The following is a 6,317-nucleotide window of genomic DNA, read 5'->3' as shown; positions in this document are numbered from 1 at the left end:
TCAAGTCCGGCAATGATTTGGTTTGTTAGCCGTTGGAAGGTGGCCGGAGCATTTTTCATGCCGAATGGCATTACTTTGCATTGGAACAAGCCATCTGGTGTAGCAAAGGCAGAAATCTCCCTGGCTTTGTCGGTCAAGGGCACTTGCCAGTATCCCTTTAGAAGGTCTATTTTACTGACATATGCAGAATTTCCGACCCTGTCAATGCAGTCTTCTAGTCTGGGAATGGGGAAAGAATCTGTTTTCGTCACGGCGTTTACCTTTCGGTAATCTATACAGAATCTTTGAGACCCATCCGGTTTGGGCACCATGACGATTGGGGAGCTCCAACTGCTTTTACTCGGTTCTATTATGTCATTGTCTAACATGTACTGAACCTCTTCCCGTACTTTTTGCAGTTTGCTGGGGTTTAGTCTGTAAGGGTTTTGCTTGATAGGGTCAGCATCTCCTACATCAACATCATGTACAGCCAGAGGGGTGCAGCCTGGTTTGTCTTTACACAGTTCTTTGTACTTATGTAACAGACTAGTCACATCTTTCCTCTGATTTTCAGGTAGGTAGTTCAGTGCCTCATCTACTTTCCCTAACATCTCTGAGTTAGACAACCTGGCACTAGAGGGCTCACTTCCATTCTCATCTTGAGCTTCTCCCTCTTCATCTACTTCTTGTTCTACCACCTGAGCTACACCTACAGGCTGACTAGCCTTTCTCTCATAGTACTCTTTCAGCATGTTTACATGACACACCCTCTGATCTTTTCGTCTGTCTGGCGTACTGATCACATAGTTCACATCATTGAGTTTCTTTTTGACACAGTATGGGCCACTGAACTTGGCTTTCAGTGGTTCACCTTGTATGGGCAGCAGTACAAGAACTTTGTCACCTGGTTTGAAGGTTCGGGCTTTGGCATTTTTGTCTGCCTTTCTCTTCATTGAGTCTTGAGACACTTTCAAGTGTTCCCTAGCTACCTCACAAGCCTTTGAAAGCCTTTCACGAAACTTTGACACATAGTCAAGTAGGTGGACCTCATCATCCTCAGTCATGAATTTCTCTTTGATGAGCTTCAGTGGGCCCCTAACTTCATGACCGTACACCAACTCAAATGGGCTGAAACCCGTCGACTCATTTGGGGAGTCCCTCGTTGCGAACAGCAGGAAAGGGATGCCCTTATCCCAATCCTCCGGATACTCCTCACAAAATGCCCTAATCATTGTCTTTAGGGTCTGGTGGTAGCGCTCCAACGCACCTTGGGATTGGGGATGATAAGCTGACGACTTCAGCTGCTTCACACCCAAACGATACATCACCTCTTGAAATATGCCTGACATGAAATTTGACCCTTGGTCAGACTGCACTTCCTTGGGCAACCCATACCTAGTGAAAAACTGCACTAGAGCATCTACCACAGTCTTAGCAGTGATATTTCGCAATGGGATAGCCTCTGGAAACCGTGTAGACATATCCATGATTGTCAAGAGGTACTTATGACCCGACCTAGTCCTAGGCAAAGGTCCAACACAGTCAACTAGAACCCGACTGAATGGTTCTTCAAACGCAGGTATCGGAATCAATGGCGCCGGCTTCACTGAATGCTGTGGTTTACCAGCCACCTGACATGTGTGACAAGTCTTGCAAAACTCAGCCACATCCACATTCAACCCTGGCCAATAGAAATGCCTCATGATCCGATCCTTTGTCTTTCTGACGCCTAAATGGCCGCCAACAGGTAACTCGTGAGCAATCCTCAAGATCTCACCGCGGTAATTGGGAGGGACAACAACTTGACGGACCACCGTCCAATCCTCATCAGCTGGCCTATGGGGAGGTCTCCACTTCCTCATCAAAATGCCATCTTTGACATAATAGCACTCAGGGACCTTTTCAGCCTCAGCCTCAGAACACGCCGTCTGAGACAAGCCTTTTAACTCAGAGTCTGCCTGCTGTGCTTCAACCAAGGAAGACTTGCTAAACAGCCCATCACTGTTAGCCTCGGAGCCTAATACAGCAACCCCATCATTCAAATCCTTGAAAAAGGTTTCTGCCAACCAAACACCGGAATTCTCCTCCACATCAAGAGAATCCGCATCATCTTGAACAGCTCTACGAGCCTGAGACCTAGTCACGACACAATCTGGGAAAATCCCAGGAAACTCCTCCTGCAACTGCTCAGTTTCAGCAACCACCACTGGTTTATCTGAAACAACTGGAGACGCAATCACCTTGTCCCCAGCCAAGTCATTCCCCAACAGGAAGTCAATGCCTGCCATGGGCAACTCAGGAACAACTCCAACAGTAACAGGACCAGAAACTAGGTCACACTTCAAATCCACTCTATACAGTGGTACTGACATATAACTGCCATCAACAGTTTGAATCAAGACTTTTGCATTCACTGCACTATCTGGTGGAAAAGTCATACCACCATCCACCATCAACGACTGAGAGGCCCCCGTATCCCGCAGGATAACTACTGGTTTACCTGCCTCACCAGAAGTACATGGGGTCACCTCACCATCAAACAAAAAGCTACGATAGCTCTCATCCACCTGCTTCAGCCTATCTTTGAATTTGGGAGATCGACTTTCAATGGCCTGTGTTTCACTGAAAGGGACACTATTTTCGGGTAGGACACTTTTTGACATGACAAATCCCATGTCCTTCTTTGTTTTGTTTTGCAACTTCCAACACTGTGACTTTACATGCCCTGTCTTGTTACAGTGAAAACATTTGATGACATTTGCACTTGTACTGGACCCTTTGTCAGATTGAGGCTTTGGTGCCGATGAAGTTTCAGAACTCGTGCCTTTTTCAGAACCAGCATTCTTTGGATTGCTCGACTGATTTTTGTCTCTCTTATTTCCAGAGAAATTCCTGAAAGGTGGTCTGTTGTCATTTCTGTGGGTCAGCTCATACTCATCAGCCATCAAGGCTGCTTTATGCAAACTTGTCACTTTGTGATCATCCAAATGCGACCTCACACTGAAAGCAACACTCTTTTTGAATTCTTCCAAGAGAACAACCTCACGTAGGTTATCAAAATCCTGATCCACTTTCAAGGATCTGTACCACCTATCGAACATCATTTCTTTTTCACGAGCAAACTCAACATGTGTCTGGCCTGGTTTGCGGTACGAATTTCTGAACTTGTGTCTGTACGCCTCTGGCACCAACTCATAAGCATTCAGCACTGCCTTCTTGACTGTAGCATAGTCACGTGATTGCTCTTTTGAGAGAGATGAGTACACATCAGCTGCTTTGCCGACAAACACACTTTGAAGGAGCATGGGCCAAAATTCCTGTGGCCAGTTCAAACTGTCAGCCACCTTCTCAAATGACACAAAATATGCATCAACTCTGTTTTCTTCAAACTTTGGCACCAATCGAATGTTCTTGGCCAAATCAAATTCAGAGGGAGCCCTTTCACGATTTCCAACAGTCTGTGCATGAGCAATTTCCATCTCACGCAATTTCACTTGTTGCTCCACTTCGAATTTCTGAATTTCCAGTTCCTTTTCTCTTAATTCCATTTCTCTAGCCCTTTGATCTCTTTCTATTTCTAATCTCATCTTCTCTTTTTCCAGTTCTAGTTCCCTTGCTCTTTCTCTCTCCTTGATTTCCAATTTTGCAAGCTCAAGCCGTGTTTGATCTGACATTTGAGCTTGATCTGGAGTGTCAATTTCTTCTTTGAGCTCCATGTGACCAGCTACCAAGTCAAGAATCTCTGCCTTTCTTACACCTTGTGGAACATCTACATTCAAATGCTGTGCAATAGCAGTCAAATCACATTTGCGTAACCTTTGCAAATCTTTGAGGGACAAATCTGTCCTCTGAACAAATGCCTGAACATCCATTGTACTGATTGACATTGTCACAATGTATTACACACAATGTACAATTGAACAATCAACTCAACTGGTATTTTATCTGTACCAATATTCTGGATTCCGGAACGTTCCAAATTCTAAGTTTTGGCTTTACATTCACTTCTCGGACACAAGCCCCCAATTTTGTTACGACCAAAATCACTCTGAGAATGATCGCACAAAAGAAACAATCAACTGATGTTCAGGCGGTTTATTAACAGTGATATTGTGGGTACAGACTTGTAATCGGTTTTCACATCAGTACAATAATGATCACTATAAACAAATATAAGTCAGTAATGGAATCACTTACTCACTAAATCACGAAATCCCTACAGTTTCCTGGTAGTGTCCAAATACGATGCTTGATGCACAAATGAATGATCTGTGATGCACCGATGAATGATTCCTCCGACGTAAATCCAGAGGCACAGGTTACAATAGTCCGCGTTATAAATCCAGGGTATAGTCCACGATAGATGTCCACAGCAAAACGTGTAGAATCCAAACGCTATGACGACCACGTCCAGTTGCGGCGTTGAATAATGATTCACTTTATAATGTCCAGCAAGGAATCCAGCCCGTCACAGCTTAACCGTAATAATGTCCGTTGACACTAAAATATGGAGTCTATCTCCAATGTAGGCAAATTAATTCTCTGCAGGCAAAATGTCTCCCAGGCCTTATCTCCACAAACACAGTTTGTATAGCAGGTCAGCAGGTAACACAGGACTGACTATAACAAGTCGCTTCAGAGCCAGAAGTGACGTAACTCTCAGAGCAGAGGTGTTGGGTACTCTGCCTACCTCAGAATTTCTCCTGCTTATATACTATCCATTCACCCCTTTCTAGTACATTCTGTAATTTTCTCCAACCTGGGGCCACATACCTGAACATACTAGCAAGTCCAAATTCCAGGAATCCTGGATGACTCACTGCCTAATATGTGCATAACATCATTGCCAAAATTAACTACCAATCACATTGGGTTACAAGGGCAGTGCCTTACTCAGCCAGCACTTCCTAGAATTTTCTGGAATGGGTTAAATCATTCTAGATTGAGTGAGCTATAATGTATTTCCTGTCACATGCATACATGTACTGTAGCTACATTGTATACCATGTAGAAAATTCTCCACTGATCTGGTCAGCCTGTATGTACTATATCTATATCATATAGAATGTTCTCCATTATTCTGGTCCACCTGTGTACATACACATTAAAACAACCATGCATACAGCCTTGATACATGTACATAACTACTTGCGTGTACATTTGTGACACTTTGTTATTTAAATTCATGAAATTCTTCCGTCGAGATGTTTTCATTGCAACTGATTGACAAATTGCCCTACATCGACGTAAATAAGCACTGAATTGATCAGTGTTTTAGTAGTAGCCATGATAAAAAATCATGGGCGTACATATACTCGAGCAGGATTCGAACCTACGATCTCCTGATCACCGGACAGGCGTCATCTCCACTAGACCACCGAGCTTTCGCCCGACAGCAAGTGTTGGTTCTAATCCTTATAGCATGCAGCGGGTACTGCTTTGTTATTTAAATTCATGAAATTCTTCCGTCGAGATGTTTTCATTGCAACTGATTGACAAATTGCCCTACATCGACGTAAATATAAATATGTATCATCCAATATGGTTCATTACAATTGACACATTTTTCATTTACATAAATATCCCTTGCATTTAATATGCAAGTTCATAATGAAGAATGAGGCAAGAATTCCTTTTACCTATACCTCCAATGTACATGGCTGGAAATAATGTTATCAGCCATGATTAGTAGTTATTAGGGTGTGAGGTTGTTAAAATGGAGTCTATCCTGGATTCCGGGTAGTCTATTAGGAATTGGTCTAGTGGTAGGAATTGTAGGGCAAATTTCCTTATATGCGGTTAGGGTGGGGGTAGTATTTCTTTCAAAGACTTCTCCCTACTATAATGTCTTATGTCATTATTCTTTTTTATACTTTTTTGCTGCATCAATTTCATTAGTAGCAATATTAATAAAAAAATATAATGTGCTGGTCACATTTCAAAACAGTTAAGTTTGTGTATCTGAAATTGATATCCTCATAATATCAGACATGGGGAAACAAACAAACTTATATATAGAAACCCAGGTATCCATGCTCTTACAAGTGCTAAAATTATGTGTTAGGTTTTTTTCGAATACAATTATTATTGTAGGCCCATAACATGTCACGTCAGTATACTAGTCTAGTACTAGTTTGGAGGATCGAGTTTCTTGTTGATCGATTCAAGACTAATTAGTTAGGTAACTATCGATTCCAATTAGGCTTGTTCATTGCAGCGCCACCATTCGACGACTGCAAACCTGCTGCAAACAGGCCAGACACACGCACGCATACGATGAAGAAGCACACACACTCGGCTATGTTCAAGGTTTATCACGATCACACACTGCATGCACC

Source organism: Diadema setosum, chromosome 11 (assembly GCF_964275005.1).
Source record: "Diadema setosum chromosome 11, eeDiaSeto1, whole genome shotgun sequence".
NCBI lineage: Eukaryota > Metazoa > Echinodermata > Echinoidea > Diadematoida > Diadematidae > Diadema > Diadema setosum.
This window is presented reverse-complemented; position numbering follows the sequence as displayed.